Below are 17,787 nucleotides of genomic sequence, written 5' to 3'. Positions count from 1 at the left end.
TTCCAAATGTCAGGGATTTTATTGTAAGCGGTCACCGTCAGACCTGCTCTTTCTCCCGAGGACCCTCACAGCATTTCACTTGATTAGATTCAATTTGGAGAGAGAGCCGCAGGGCATTAATAACTGTACAATGGCGTTGTAAAGTATGCATGTCGGTGTGTGTGTGTGTTAGTGCGTGTAATGTACATCGAGTGCATGTACACTTTAAAAATTCCTTTTGTTCTTACAGCCCGACCTTTCAAAATAAAGGACGTCCTTATCTTTGCGTAAGCTTTCTAATTGGTTGGGGCTATGGCTGCATCACTGGAGAGCTGGAAGACATTATGTGAGAACATTATGCAATTTGTTTCTCTCTCTCTGGATCTCTCTTCTGTTTTCTCTTTCTGTCTGTCAGTCCTCTCCTGGTGCTAGCACAGCGTGTTGATCAAACAGCTGTGGCGTGGGAGATTATTTTCAGAACATGCTGTAAAGCTCCTGACCTCATAAACTACAATAGTGTCAGGGTCATAACTGCTCTACAGGACATTATAACCACTCAGTCAGTGCAGCACTCAATAAACTCTAAAACAACACGATACAGTAAACTGATAAAGAACACTGATAGTGAAGTGTCATATTTAGCACTACACATCTCGCACTCTGTAAAAATGTATTCCACTTAAAGGAGCGCAGGCTAATTTTAGTACTCAGCCTGTGAAAACACTTGGACAATGTCTTCTGTGACTCTGGAGGAGCTTTTCAAAAAGAATAACCCCAGTGACATCACTATGACATCATCAGGATCTCATGTTGGGCTTGCACAGAGCAGATTTATAACAGGAAACATGTGGTACAAACTGGGGGGCATGCAGCATAAAAGAGAGGGGGGTTCACAAGCCAAGAGAGCGTTAATGAAAGATACTATCACATTACATTATGGAGTTTAGTTCATATAAGACTGAATATTTCAACCGTTTCACTGTTCTTTTTTTTAACCTGTCTCTTGTGAGTCCCCCAAATTTGTAAAAGTGCTATGCTAAATTGCTGGAGTAGCCCCTTATTAGCGCTGCACTTGTCTTTTATCCCCAAAACAATAGTTTACAAAAAGCAATACAAGAAGAAGAAAATAGGAATAGATACAGAAATATAAAATAATCAGAGCAACACAATACAAACGACGAAGAATCTGTTCTATACAGGCGAGTTTTCAAAGCACTGACACGCTGTATCCTAAACTTGTGCATAGTTTGGGAGCCATAAATAGAAAAGCTTGTTCTCCATTTGATTGCACTTAGTCAGAAAGCCAGCTAAAACACCTTGATCAGTTTTGCTGTGGTTTGTTTTCACTGCTCCTATGTGTAACTTTCATAATTGTTGTTGTTGTTAGAGTAGCCGTAGTAGTGATAATACCGGGTATTGGAGGGCGCCTACAACAAAAACAGTGTCGACTGGAGCTCTGCCATGCAAGGCCTAAAAAGAGATTAAAGCAATTTTGAAAAAATGTGCTGATGGTTGGTTGAAAGAAGCAAAATCAGGAGTGATATTATACAGCTAGTCTTATTCAGGAGTGTGACAGCAGAACTTTGTTAAAGCTGCAGACACTCCGGGGTTGACTGGGTTACCCAAGTAAGAAGTGCATTACAATAATGTAACTGGGATGTGACAAAGGCATGCACGAGTTTCACTGCGTCTCGAGATGACAGGACGGGGCTGATCTTACTAACATTCCCGAGATTAAAGAAGCGCGACTGAACCAGTTTTGTAATATGCAAGCTGAAATGCAAACAGGAATCAAATGGTTCCATTTTCAGACACGAGTGTTACATGAGTGCAGCCAGAGTCAAGAAATTATTGAACTGCTTGTGCAATGGGGTCAGGACCAATGATTAAAATGAAAGTTTCAACTTAAGGTTTGAGCCATCCACCCCCTGACGCCTGGAAGACAATTATATAAAATGGATGGTCTGCTGAACTCATCTGTGGCCTCAGACATCATATAAATTACATCAGTCACAGAGAAGTTCGACACGGCAACACTTCCTGTCTTTATTCATAGAAACACAGCAGTGTTTCAATGTTTTGACCAAAGGTGGCATTAAATAAACTCTATAGTGAATCAATATAGTTTGTTACTGGTGTGGCTTTGTAGGATTGTGCTTTGTTATGAGTAATGACACAAGGGGTAAGACAGATGCCACACATACGAAATATGAAACTGAACTCAAAGAAAGCTCTATCTGTTGATTTTCTGACGACAAAAGCATACAAACATCTGTCACTCAGCAATATTATTCTCCCAGCACCTCTTTTTAATCAAAAACTTTACAAGCAGAGATCAGGCGCAAACAGTGAAAAAGGAGTAGTTACAGTGTAGAGCTTTTATTTTATACTTATTGATTTAAAGATGTGAAATAAAACAACTGTACGGCAGAAAAAAGACTTCTTTTTCTGAGCTGCACTTTTTCTTACAGCTACATTTGATTGCATTGATTTCCTGGCTTCCAGGCAGCCACTGTTTTCTATTCGGAACAGTATGAAAATCAATTTGCAGAGACTTTAAAGTTGCTAATAATACATTTGATAATCCATCACAGAAAACGAGTGAAATTCCTTCTTTGATGTTTGAGGAAACAGGGAAATTTGAGAGTCGTCTGCCAAACAGCAAGTTTTTAATGCAAAACATGATGAAATTCATATCATCCATTTTGCAACATCTGTGTCTGCTTCCTGCCTGTGTCCCGCTCAAAATCACTCCCCATTTAGCAGCTGACTTTTCTTTCTTGGACATCTCGGACGTTGGGTTTGCCCTGAACACATCATCATATTTCAACTCAGACAAAAGCATTTCAGCAGCTTCAACGTCTTGATAAGATCATTTTGATTTTCTTGCTGCCCTGATGTGAAATGAAACTAGTGCGGAAAAAAACTAGTTTTTGATGATTAATTGCTGAAGTGACTTAATGAGTAAACACCTGTTTCCAGCTTCAAATGTGGGGATTTGCTGCTTTTCTTCAATGTCTTTGCATTTTGGTCAGACAAAACAGGCCAAAGACTTTTACTCTTTGAGGTTTCATGAAGTTGATGAAACAATGGTTCGACGAATGAAAAAACAGAACAATTGACTCAATATAACCTGATGACTCAAAAAGAAAGGTGTGTTGGCGCTGCTGGAGTCTGCCATCTTGAAAAATGTTGCTCCACCAACACGTTTCAGACGCTTTTTCCTCTGCTTTCATTCTGATAGTGCTCGTTTTTTTCTGCCATATTTCTATTATTCTCCCCCCTGCTTTTATCATATTTAGTCAACCTCATCCTGTTTCTAGTTTGAGCTGGCTAAATGTCTGGAGGAGCATGTTTAGGAGAGATTCACAGCAGATTCCTAGTTAATGCACTAAAACAGGTAAAAGCAGCAACACAGTCTATAAAAAAAAAAACAAATATTGCATTAGTGTATCACAGTACACTGTAAGCGACACTACAGCAGCCCACAGCAGACTGGTAAAGTCATTAGCTACAGTAGCTGTCATGAGACACTCCGCACAGTAAAATACAGATCTCACTCTACTCCAGCACAGTAAAAGCAACATGCGGTAATATATGTGCACTATATTTGGTTCATAAATATGACAAAATTATATTTAACTACACAGGATGGATTTGAACCTTGTGGGGGGAAATATTCCAGCGGACCAGCTCTTCCTTTGAGGAAAAACGCTTAGTAAAAAGGGAAAAGAGGAGACTGTAGTGCACTGCAGCCCCACAGTATATGAGAGAAACAGGAGTAGAAATAAATATGATGGGAACAAGCTCTGACACTGCATTATACCAGAAAGAATTAAAGAATATTTTCTGCAATTACACCAAAGGAAAAATTTCTGCTTCTCTCCCACAACAAGCATGATAAATTACTTGTCGTAATCAAAATCTCTGAAATGCCGCATACGACATGAAACTCATTAGTTGTGGTTGAAGCAGCTGCTCCACTGGATGAATAGCTATTGCAACGTTAGATGAAACATCATTGATATCATTGAATTTCAAACCAGGAAAATAAAAAGGGTGATCTACTGCTGCATCTCTGAGAGCTTTTTATTGGAGGATTTCTGTAGCGGCTGTGGAAGCTGGGAATAAAACGAGTCGTAATATGAGGGCTGCTGACAGTTAAAAGCAGATCTGCGCTGGCTAATTAAAACCCAAATGTGACTCATGTAAACTGTGTCATTTACATTCAACCAAGCTTAAAAATATTCAAACTGCCCACAAGCTCTGACAAGATCTCTCAGGCAAGTGTGCTCATTTCTCTTGTCACAGACGAGCAGGAAAAAGCTGAAAACCATTACTCACATGCTCTCTGTCACCCGCTGTAGTCCTTAAATCACTCACTCGGCTCAAATTTGCTGTTGTCAACATTTCCACATTATCTGCTCGGCCAAGGAATTTACTGGATCCCCCTGCTGCTTTTGTGGGGTTGGCGAGAAATGGCAAGGCATGTAAGCCATAGCCAATAATGTCACTTTCATATTTGACTGGGGGGTGGGGGGGTGGGGGGGGTTGCTTTTTTTAACACCAAAACAAGTCTAAAAGCTTTAAAAAATAGGCAGGAGGTAATAGTGAAGGAGAGGGGGAGAGAGGAGAGAGAAAGAGTGGAGAGGAGAAGCTTTTTGTTTGGTATTCTCACTCCATCCTGCAGGCTCTCTGCTCTCTGCTCTGTATTGATCTGCGAGGTTGCCCTGTTTCCATTTAGCCTCTTCTCATAATATATAACACATCTCTGATTCATCCGCCTTCTCTCTCTTTCTCTCACTTCTCAATGAGGGGACATGACACTGAGAGGGGGCCATATAAGCAGCAGCAGGCGCCCGATCTGGCTATTGGTTTCATGTTATTGAAACCTAACCAAATAAAGAGGGAACAGCATCTGTCAATGACACCAAATGGAAATGATGCGTGGGGAGGGGGGGGGGGGGCGTGTCACATTTTCACTTGTGGCAACCTTGTGTTTCCTATGAAGGGAGAATTGCATGAAACAATGGAATCCATTCATTTGCATGATTCATCGCTTGTCCAATCTGTGAATGACTACACTGTCGCAGATAAAACAAAATGTGCAAGAACATTTTGCTAATTACAAGCTAGTCTCCACTGTAAACAAAATCACATTAATTATGCGGGGGATGTGGCATCAATAAATCACTGTATTGGAGTAAAACAAAGCAAAGCGATCATCACCCAGCGTGTCACTAACACTCAGCTCGCTTCGTTCAAAGGGAGCAGAACTGGAATAATATTTAACATTTATTTAATGGATCTGCATTGATAACATACTGTGTTTGCAAATGACTCAGTGGCCGTCCGTCATCAACATCACATCAGTCAGACAATGACTCGTCTTTCCTCTGCTCATCATATCAGCCGCAATCTGCGCTCTCGCACACAAACGCACACAATGTACACAACACATGTTCAGCCTTCAGCGTTTTACTCCACCTAAACTACATCTTTTGACGATCAAATGGCACCAGGTGATATGGATGACATCAATGTCATGATATTATTATTATTCTTTCTGTGTATTTCCCCCCGGGCATCAATAAAGTCTTATCTCCTTAAGAGGCAGTTTTCCTTTATTGATGTATCATGATATGGCAAAAGCATGCAATGTGTCACATATTAAAAGATCAAATGGATGATCAATCTGCACTAATTAATATTTTGACATTGTATCAAATGGCTATGCGCAATGTGGAACATTTTCAGCAGGGGTGAGGCGCAGTTGTCAGCGGAAAAGCTCTAAAAACCCACCGTATGCTACCTGCTCAGCACCAAATGGCAGACAGAGGCAGCCACAGACCATCTGTTGAACATAGTGGAGCATTTAGCAGCTAAACAGCCATATTTTTTCTCAGCATTTGGTGAAGACCAAAAACAGAGCTAAAAGAGGAGCGCACATTACAATTAAAACTGTTTGTTGGCATATTTGACGTATGAACTTTTTGAAGTGATAACATTAGACCGTTCCGCTGCCTAAAAGATCAATTTGGCCTAATGGTTTCAACAAAAACCTTTAATTGCATCGTTCATTCAAACAACGGGATTTTGTAACGATAACACCGCTGCAGCTCGTGATGGTTAAAGAGACTGTGTCAAGCATCCATAGAAACTACTCAGCAGCACTTTTCGCTTCTTTGCGGCTCATTTTTAAACTCAGTATGCTCCAAACATTCATTTCAACGACATATCTAAAAATGGAACGCCGAGAAGTGGCTTTAACTGGAGGACTGGTTTGAGAAGTTTCTGTCATGGTAAATCAAGCTCATCACATCAGCAACACCTGACAATAAAAAGAACATCTTATCAGATGCAATGGGTGGAGCATGACTTTAAGAGATATCAGGCTTTTACACTCACAGGCCGTGTCTGCGCGCTAATTCTTCTAAGATAATCATATTCCCACAAAAGGCCACTAACACCCAGAGGAAATGTTCTATTGAAACTATACAGAGGGCTGAGAGAGGTAGAGTAACACACAGAGAGAGTGATACATAGAAAGAGAGAGAAAGAGAGCCCTCCATGCATGCTGGCTCCTGTTCTTAATTATAGTAAAGCACTAAAGTGCCTCATTCATTTCAGCAGGGTGGGGCAGTGGCCTGTGACAAAGAAGGAAAAAAAAAAAAAAAAAGAAGAAACATTTATATAATTTTCACCTCAATTTATTCAAGTGTGCACAAGGATTGAGGACACACAGCTATGCATACAAAAACAAGCGTGCAAACACACACACACACACACACACACACACACACACAAACACACACTGGTCGTAACACTCATAAGATCAGTACACACACATATAAACACAGAGAAAATTCAACTTCCCTCAGCTTAATTCCATCCCAGATGTTCTTGCGGTTGACGGGGGGGGGGGGGGGTGTACCACATTTTCAAAAACACACACCCATATTAAATGTTTTCAGTTAAACAGAGAAGAGAAGAGAAGAGAGGAGAAGAGAAGAAACAACACGAGCACTTTCCTCCAGTTGATTTATGTGATTCTATTACATTAAACATTCTTTCCCCTGAGCAGGCTCAGCTCCCTAGCAACCATCGCTCGCAGCCCTAATGTGTCTGGCACGGGGCCAGGGAAAGCTGCCTGCCTTATTGATTGCCAGATTGAAAAGTTTGCATTTAATAGGTCCTGTAATACATGAAGGAATTATTCAGAGGGGCTCCTTGTCAAAAACCCAAATTGGCTCTTTTGACTATCAAAAAACAACAGGGGCCTCGTAACAAATGAGCTTTCACAAAGCTCCAAAGGGCCCTTTTTTTTTTTGGAAATTATATGTCGCTTTGGCCCCTCAGAATTATCAGACTGACGAGGAAGAAAAGTTGAAACCGTGATTACTGCAAGGTCGAAGGCCACGTTGTCGCTTCAGATGAGGAAGACAAGTTTGTGCCATGTTGGTCCCCTTTAGTGTAGTGATGGATTGGCCCTAAACACTGTTCGCTGTCTGGTCCCAGGCTGCATCCTGACTAATGAAAGACTACTGCTGGGTTTTGAGGGTCAATCCACTTATGGCGCAGTCAATTCAGAGGGCAAAAACAAGCTGCTCTGCAAGAACCCGAAATGTGCAAATACCACTGGGAGCAAATTTAATCAACTATCTTTGGTTGCAGAAATACAGCTGCCTTTCCACTGCACAAACAAGTGGAGCCCCTCTCCATGTCTCTTTGCCTCTCCTCAAACGAGCCTAAAAGCTTTTACACCCAGGTGATGATACTCTATCTACTATGACGGCCACTCTCATTTGTCACGCAGCCCTGTCCGACACAAACTCAATTGAGCAGCTGTGATCAGAGATCTCGGAGGTTGTCACCGACAGAGAGAAAGAGGGATACGCAGAGTTTCCTCGGCTCAGCCCGAAGCAGACAGCGTTTCCAGCCTCACATACCCTCCCTCCTGCAGAATGAAATGGATGACATGTTTGGCTTTAAATGTATCTTTAATGGGACAGCAAGTTCCCATTTGAGTGAGTTCTGCGGGAAGGTTAGAGCAAAGAAGGAAGAGAGGGGAAAAAAAAAAAACATCTTATCAGGAGATTGGGAATTGGGTCAGGCAAGGAATTACATGCCATTCTAGATCAAAGTTGCCGTGTGTATTTCCTCAAAGAAGGGCCCCTCATTATCAACTCAGACTTATTTCTCTGGGCGTACACTGTGTAAAAGGAAACATGATTTAATATGTTTTCAGTATAAGAATGAAGCGGGAAAAAAAAGAGCAGGAGGGGGAAAAAGAATTATACTAGAGGCTATTTGGGACAGGCATGTTTGCCAATGGTAAAACTATAATGAGAAAGGGAGGGGGAGTGTATTTGTTGGAGATGTTTGGGGGGGTTGTCATTCAAAATGGCTCTATTGTGAATTCCTGTCATTATATAAGAACCTCTCTTTCTCCCTGTCTCTCTCTCTCTCTCTCTATCATCAGATCTGTACGGAGGAGGAAGGCTTTAAATAAACAGCCCGTTGAGTTAAGCCAACTGGAACCCTTTTCAATAATTACATCCAGCACAATACTCAATTTACATCGCATTTATTTAGCTGGAGGACTTGACAATGTGGCAAAGAAAAGAGTGACATTAGCAGCGGATGATAACAACTAGAGCGGTGCGCTCCCCGAGGGGAGACGTTTTAGTCTGTGGCTTAGAGGGAGACTTTACAGATAGCAATATGTCATTAAAAACCAGTGCCATCTGTTCAGATTTCTTGTTTATGTGCTGACATTGGTATCAAGCGTATTGAAGATACAAAAGCAAATCCCAGAAATGCAAACTGTAGGATTTTCTCTTGCATATTTTGGTGTGCAATTAGTCGTGATTACACATTCTAAGAGCACCACAAAAAAAAAAAAGAAAAAAGAAAATAACAACCGCTAACAATTGTTTTCTCTCCACAAGCCCTAATGATCCCCGTTTGAAGCTCCCCAGCTCGCTCCTGCACAAACTGTTTTCACAAGACTGCTGGGTTATTCATGTGACATACACAGTGTCTGGCTAAACAAGCAGGTAATTTCTGTTTCGAGTTTGGCTTTAAACTCATTCATTCCAGATTACAGAACACAACCTGTGATGTGGCAAGCCTCCGCTTTACCAACAGAGCTGCAATCAGAGTAATGCAGCACATACAATACAGTGTTTGTAGCTGCTTGTCACACATTGCACAGGAAAGATAAGAACTTCAATGGAGAATATCTACTTGCTCCGATAACAAGTTTATGTTCACTGGTCACTCAAGCCAAAAACTGCTTTTTATTCCTCTCTGTAATATTGCTGTGGGTTTTACAACCGCTCGCAATGAAACAAGTCCAATATGAGTTGAAAATGACAGAGGGAGATATTTTTATGTGCTGCTCTCTGTTTATTTGAAACCGTCCGTGAACTGTTATGTATTTTGTATACTGTATAATAACGCAGTGAGCGGAGACGACAACATGAATCACAGAAATGATTCGGCTCCTTTCGTCTAAGAAGTCATAGTGACGACTGGCAACATGTGTGTGTTTGTAATACATGAGACAGAAGCGATAAATGGTCAAAAACATTCCTGGAATCTGAATCCTGGAATTGCTCCTCATGAAAGCCAAGTACTGAAATATCAGGTTAGTTTACTGCATATTTATCCAGCTTTATCTCCGCGGAGCCCTGCAACCACTCAGCTGTTCTTTCTCACATTCAATGAATTAAAGTTTCACTTACTACACTGGAACATAGAGATTCTGTGGCTGGGCTGTTGTTAACTTTAGATATTATCCTCTGACACATCGAATGAAACAACAGCTTTCCCTGAGTTATGGCTGAGGGGAAAATCACGGGGAAAAACAAGGCTGGCTGAATGCCTCTCATTTTGCCAAGTGCTCCTCAGGCCAGTACATAACAAGGAAATGGACTGACAGGTTGAGAAAGAGGACAGAGAGGCATCAATGATCTATTGTTTGCAGCCAAGGCGCTCCTTCCAGCTCCTCTGGCAGTCAATATATCAAAGAAACCAAAATACATTACACCATCTGCACTGAGATGTTTTACAAATACAAATTACGTCATTTGTGTTTCTTTGGCTTAATAAAAGCATTAAGAGCAGTTATGTACCCAAGCAAGTATGTGTGAGAATGCAGCACACACATGTGCACGCGCGCACACACACACACACACACACACACACACACTGCTCTCACCAAAGGTCTGGAATCTATCAAAGCCCCCATTGCAATTACCTTTCAATGTGGGTAAAATGCATTACCTCTCTGCTGTGAAATGAACACTATGTTATTCCTTCAAGGCTGGAAGTCTATCTTCCACACTGTGTACTACAGTCTATATATCCTGCAGCCTGGCTCTGTGACCCTCTTGCATCACTTCTGCCTTACAGATTATGGCAGATATTAAGTGGATGTTGAGAAGCTGATCTGCAATCAGCGGCGAGAGTTATTTTTACCTTGGCTCAGGTCTGACTGAAAGTGTTTTTCCAACACTGCAAAGCTAAGGTAGAATTAAAAGGGTATTTAACGCGAGGGATCATGTGTTCACGCACAATCTCGTACTGCAGTATTGGAGTTATTATTATCCACGTACACAGTTCAGTCCCGTTTAATCACGTAACCATAAAGCGTGAAAAAATTGAGTTCCAAGAGACTGAACTGGATCTTTGGAAGTGTCACTTCAGGGAAAGTGTGCAGTGAGTGTTTATTAGCAGAATGCACTTTTAAAGTATCACAATTAAAAGTACTCACAAGCCTTCTCAGTACTCATAACGCAGAAAAACTGCTCCTGTGAGTACACACTTAGATTATTGGGTCATTATCACTGATGCATTAATGTACAAGTGTCATTTTATTGCTGTAGCTGGTTGACACTGAGCTAATTTTAACAATTTTACTACTCCTTATTTTCCTCCTACAATTCCTACTTAATATGTAAAAATGCATCACGTTCGATAAACTCATATGTTTGTATGTCATGTCTTCATCTGTGAAGTAAATAAAACTTGCAATATTTCCTTCAGAACTGCAGTGAAGCAGAGGTATGAAGTATATAATTAAGAAACACAAAAAAGTGCCTCAAATATGCGCGATCCACCACTGTTCACATTCTTTTCACGATACGTGTTCTTCTTGAGGCTCCTTTGAACCTAAGTTCTTTTGATAGGCACAACAGGGCATCCAGAAGAGGACAGTTTCACATGCATTCATAAAGCAGATGGACTGCTGCTCATGAAATATGCAAAGTTATTAATTGTACAATCTGTGATGTCTAGAAAGCCTACTGAGCAGCACAGAATCATCCATATCTTATCTGTCTGAAGGCAGAATGTGAAACTGTCAGGAAGAAATAAGCAAATCAGAGAGACATGTGCAAAAGGCAGTTCTGCCCTGAAATATTAATGCTGCTGTAATACTTGAAATGAGCATCATTTTGACAAAGACGGATATAGAAATCTCTCCAGAAAGGCTGCTGGTTGGGTAACACTTAAGTGTGAGTCAGAGTGTAACTGGAACTGGCAGGCAATTTGTTTAAGAAAAGAAAGCAAATGTTCTTCAATCAACACAAATCGCGCATAAAAACCTCCTGATCCATGTGATTTTTAAGCCCTTTCATAACAAATCATGACAAATAATAATTTCATCTGAAACAAATCTATCAGGAAATGTGTCTCAGAGACAACCTTGCTCCCTTTCCGTCTATTTAAGATGCCTGGCAGAGGTCACATCAATAGCATCTCTGTTGTTCCAGACCTGACTAATGGAGAGAAGAGAGACACAACTGTTGTAATGGAGAGACCGAGCTCTTCATTTCCTCTGAGGCCATTCTCATTGTTAAACCATGCACCAGCCGTCAGCCCCCACCCCCCCGCCCAAGTCGGAAAACACATTATGTGACATTCCAGAAATAAAATAACACAAATTATTAATGAATATAGCTATCCAAAGAAGCTGAATTTGATTACGGTGTGAGCCATAACAGGATATGGCTCGGGTGTTGGGTGGTCTCTCTCTCTCTTTCTCGCACAGTGTGTCTTTCTCTCTCTTTCTCCCATTCAAATTCGAGGCATGCTCAAACATCTAATAGATTTTTCCACCCCGGCACACAATTTACTGCTTACAGATTTAGAATTCTTTGGCTTCCGGCCAGTCAGAAGTGAATTAATGATATGAGCACATCGGTGAGGAAAAACAGCTTGTGATTCTCTCTCCTACAGGTCTGAGCATAATGAAGAAGATACTGCCATAAACTCACCCACCCCCTCACCCAACACCACCAAAAAGGGAAGAAAAAAAAACATACCAGAGCAGGAGGGAGAGAGGGAGAGGGAAGGGAGGGGGGGTGAGAGAAGCACATAATCAATACAAACACTCCATTAAATTACTTCAAAAGGGATTTTGGACAGTTTGTAGAATTAGTTCTGCGGAAAAAGCAGAAGGGGAAGCAAATATGTTTGAGGGGCGGAAAGCAAACAAGTGCAAACGATACAATCTGCCACATATTCTGAATGGAGGAGTACAGTGTGGTGTGTCTTACAGAAGCATTCTTTCTCTGTCAGAGTCACAACATGCCATTACTCTCGTAACACCACGACACGCTCTGTTTATCTTTTCCAAGAAACCGCTTACTCCTTCCCACGTTCTAGTCGAAACATAAAACATTTTCATGTGTGATAGTGAGTCAAAGTCCCAAATATTGTTCTGTATTGTCACCAAGACAAATCAACCATGAGAAGACAGCATCTGTCTGTTTCCTTATCACCAGTTCCTACCCGTATAAGCATTCTGAGACGCTCTGAACAGTCTCTGAAAAGGGACAGAATCTACCCTCTACATCAAATTGAAATGTTCCGACTGAAATATTGTCGGGATATCAGCTCGGGTGTATGTGCCAGGCCTGGCATACAGATCAGATGTTGCATCGGAGGGAAATACAGTGGTGCTATGCCGGAGCGGGGAGGCTGTAAAGAATGTTGAAATACAGTGATATCTGTCTGAGTCTCCCTGGCCTTCTGCACCTTCCAGCTCAATCAATGCGCGTTTAGCTCTGATCGCATAAAGTGACGAATTAGTGTGTCCCATTTCCAGACGACACGCTAATTCTAAGCCGGTTCTCAGTGTAAAGTGTGTTCACACTGGAAAAATGATTAAATACATTCAAAAAGGGTCAGTAAAAACTTGATTTCTGAGCGTGCTGGCAATGTGCACTATTGTCCCACAATGCAGATCACAAAAGCAAATCGAGCTGAGAAAAAAATATTTTAAAGCAATTTTACAGCTCAGTTGGTAGAGAAGGTCAGCCATTTATCGTGGGGTTGGTGGTTTCATCTCTGGCTCCTTCTGTCCAAACATTCATGTGTCCTTGAGCAAGACACTGAACCCATAACTGCTCCTGACGCATGCATATGGAAATAAATAGAAGTCGCTCTGGACAAAAGTGCCTGCCAAATGTATGCAATGTAATGTACTTAACTTAAAATACACAGCGTGCACAGTCATGAAGGTCAGTTAATATGAGTTATAGGAAAATCCATAATCTTTCTCTTTTTATACATACAACTCCCAACAAAGTGCATTTTCATTCATGCCAAACTTTACTGTGGCCATTGATGGAGATACAGGATGGAAAACACTCACGCATATTTGTAGCTTTTCATACAGTAAACAGATGCATGATGGGCATTTTCTATCCTTGAATAATAATAACAACTGACCTTCATTACCATCGCTAACGGAATAATCCATGAAAATGCTCAAATTATGCTGCCTCGACTCGTGTGATTCACTGTGTACATTTGTTGGGTCAAAGAATTGAATATGCAGCACTACAGGAGGCACTCAGTATCTTAAATATTTGTCAGCGATAACAACAACAATAAAACCATAAATATTGTTTTTGTAATGTTGGGTGCTGCAGCACAAATTATATTAACAAAATCAAGGGGAGAGGTGGCTATTTTTGCAACACACTGCATTTTTTTTTTCCACCTGCATGGTTTCTTTTTTCTGTGGGGATATTTTTTCAGAGCCCTGATCCTCGCAGCGCTGAGGGATGAACCAGCTACAGATGATACTAAAGGTGAGGCCAGGAGTCAGGAACACCATCTATACTCTCTGAATGCAGGAGTCACGGGCTATGACATTGCATAATCCTCCACAACATCTCAACTCACAATCAGCTCGCTGGCTTCTGCACCGAAGGCTTGAACTGAAGAAGAACAAGACAGTAAACCTATTGAGCTATTTTGTAAGGGGAGGGGATCTTTTACATTTTTTATCATCTTCCTTCTACAACTCTGTGTTTCTCCCAGCACAAGCCAACAAACTGTATCAGCAGATACAGCTCGGCCTCCTAGTATACGACCAGAAACCAATTTCAGCAGGCAGCAATGAAAAAAAAAAAGAATCAGGCCAGTTCTCTGGGGAGAGATAGAGGGGCAGAATGTAAACTTCCCTGGCAAGCCATCCCCGGTGGATTGAACTGTAAAAAGAAGTTCTAATGCTCACTTCAATACAAGATAAACTGAGTGGAAAGTTTGCATTACCTGATTAAGTGAATTGCATTACAGATTATGTAAGGACTGTGAAACACAAAGAGGACAGTATGTTACCGCTGTCCTCTTGGCTTGGAATACACTGTGTGGGAAACTGTAACTCAATTAAATGGTTTTTTATTCAGTATGTTTAATATAATTAAATGTCCTCACAAGATCACAAGATCCTTGGAAATATAGAGGAAGAAAATCAACATTTTTTGCTGTTTTGCAGAGATTTAGATAAGAATATCCATACCACGGTCATGTTTGTACAGTAAATATGAAGCTAGCGCCAGTTAGCTTAGCTTGGTACAAAGAGTGGAAATGGGTGGAAACAGATAGCCAGGCTCTGTGATAACAAGAGGAAGATGTTCCTGTGCACAGCCAAGAAGTAGCCCACCAAATTACAAACAGGATATAACATGTTAATTAGCGAGCTTTCGATTTGATGGTAGGTGGGTTTTGTTTCCGTTGGACAGAGCCAAGCCAGCTGTTTCCCCTGTTTCCGAAGCTAACCGGCTTCTGGCAGTAGCATCATATTTACTATACAGACATGAGAGTGATATCAATCTTTTGGTCTAACTCAGGGCGAGAGCAGAACACTGCCTGTTGTTTCAATAGCTGTACAAATTAAATCATTTGTCCTTTTAGTTTGAAAGGTTTCTGAGAAAGTTCCACCACTCTCGAGGGGCTCTTCTGCCAGGTCAGCCGCTCTTGTAAAACCCTGCATTTCAAAGCCCGGCTAAATCTGGAGTTTAAATGATGATACCAATCATCTCTCTGCATCACAGGTTTCAGAGTCACAGCTGTCGATGCTGCAGGACAGCAGCAAAGGTCACTTGTTTCACTAATTAATTAGTTGGTGCAGGCGTCTTTGGTTTCACTCTTTATGCATTTCTGAGGACAGAACAGAGCTTTGTTCTCCAAACCATAATGCTCCATGTAATGTGGATCAGGAACAATACAATTGTTATTGTACTTTATTTAAAACACATTTGTCTTGTAGTATTTTTCATGTGCTGCCTGTGAGACACAAATCCATAACAGTGCACTTAATTCACAATGGCAGCATGCCAGGAAAAGTTAGGATATGCACTTGGAAAAAAAAAAAAAAAGAAAAAAGAAAAAAAAAATAGCAGTTTCCCTCGATAACAATGGCACACTTTATTGCTCTTTAGCTCACAATGGTTTTCTGTGCAGCTTGTGGTATTGCTGCAGTATCCTGTTATGGGGAACAATCCAATTCCTCTGACATAGTTACAGATCAGCCTGAGAATAACAATCAGCAAATACATCATTCAAGTAATACAGCCAGCAGCCACCTCAGGCTATTCTGTTTATAAATACAATCCAGAAAAGAGAGAGTATCTTTATCATAAAAAAAAAAAAAACGTCAGTCTAGTCACTGAGCCAACATATTACACAGAATTACAGACATTCAGCTACAGGACGCTTTAAGGGCACTTTTACATCTGATCTGCTGCTGCTGTGGCATGAATATTTCATTGTGGTAGTGAGCAGCATTGCAGTGGCATATTTCATATTTCTATGCAAACCCTTGCTCGGAGTAACATGCTTTTGCCTTGATGAATAAGTGATCTCTCTCACTCGCTCCCAAACTCTCTGCCCCTCTCATATTGTTAAGACCGTCAACAACTGACACACGCCAAAGATGGAGTGAACAAACAAACAAATGGATAAGTGAGTGCACACCACTGATTGTCGGTGTGTAGCATGCGTGTGTCCATCTATGTGTGTGTCAAAGTGTGTGTGTGTGTGTGTGTGTGTGTGTGTGTCTCTGGTGCCCTGCCAGAGTCTGAGCCCGTTCTGCTGAGTGGGCAGATTCTCTGGCAGAGTGTCCCATCGGAGTGACAAGTGCATTTAGAAACAGCCTGATGGAGTCATTAACGGCAGCGCTGCTCATTAGCAACACACACACGCACACTTATTCACACACACAACCCCTCAGTAACAATAGCGTCATCGCCAGGTTATTACACAGACAACGGATAAATCTATAAAATCTGGACGATACAGCACATTTATAGAGAGCCATGATATGGAAGATCATATCATTCAAGAAGCAGGCTGACACGTCTGATTATGAAAACAAGCAATCACACAGACACACACACACAGAAGTGCGATCAAACTATATTGATTACTGGAATAACAACAAAGCATCCATTATCGATCCTCTTGTCCTTTCTGTGTATGAGATTGGAGCAAAGTCGAGTAATCAAGGGCATTACAGCATTCCTGGAAGATCTTGAGCAGAAAACAGAACAAGAGTCATCAATAAACCATTATTTTCTACAGAAAAATGCCCCGTGCTTTTAAGCCTATAGCAGTTTCACTTCCACGTAGGCTTTAGGGATGAAATGATTATTAAAAATGAATTAATAGAGGATAATAAATTCCGGCTTATATCACCAGGATACATACTTATAACCTGACAAGACGCACTGTAATTGAGATGGTATTTTTAGCATGTTTGCTAAGCTACATTATACCATTATAATCAGCATTAGGCATTACATCACAGCCATGCGAGAGAGAGGCAAATAAATGGGAAACAGCTTCAAAGGGAACATTATGTTCTTGCTGATTATTAGGCTCAAACGCCAGTTTCCTATTTGCATCGGATGAGTCATCGACAGAGACAGCCATCTTTATGTTGGGACTGATTCATGGGTAATGCCGTAGTGAGACCCCAAGAGCCCCGTGCAAGAATCAAACAATCACTGACACTTAATGGCACCGTGTACATGATGAATATGCCCAAAAGCCATTCAGACACACACAGCAATGATCCCTAAAGCTCCTGAGATACACAGCCAATTATGATCTGAACTGAGGGATAAGAAGGTGTCACTGGTGCTCTGGACTGCAGTTTGATGTGACTCAATTATTTAAAGACATTAGCTGAATTATGTGATGCTGCGATGTTGCCTTTGTTGTTGTCACGCTCGCAAAACAGAGCTGTTCTACTGTAGGATGGTAATGCTTTGGCAAACACGCTGCCATTACCTCTAGCATGCCTCTATTAGTGTGATTCTCAGCTCATTATATCAGGAGGAACTCCAACTACATACTGATGAATTACTCCAGTCAAGACAACACTTGTTAAACCAACCAAAAGGACAATAAACATAAGCTGATTTATGGTGCAGACAGGACACAAATACATAAACATTCAACAGCAGCCCCAGAGAAATTGGAAGTGCCACAATAACCTTTAGA

The 17,787-nt window shown here is 41.2% G+C and overlaps 1 protein-coding gene across 1 annotated transcript in view; it reads right to left on the bottom strand.

The window, feature by feature from the left end:
* LOC143327831 (AT-rich interactive domain-containing protein 5B-like) overlaps positions 1-17,787 on the bottom strand; it is a 73,865-nt gene that overhangs the window by 45,087 nt on the left and 10,991 nt on the right. The window lies entirely within an intron of this gene.

The sequence above is a fragment of the Chaetodon auriga genome, chromosome 11 (assembly GCF_051107435.1).
Source record: "Chaetodon auriga isolate fChaAug3 chromosome 11, fChaAug3.hap1, whole genome shotgun sequence".
In the NCBI taxonomy this organism is placed as follows: domain Eukaryota; kingdom Metazoa; phylum Chordata; class Actinopteri; order Chaetodontiformes; family Chaetodontidae; genus Chaetodon; species Chaetodon auriga.
This window is presented reverse-complemented; position numbering and strand designations above follow the sequence as displayed.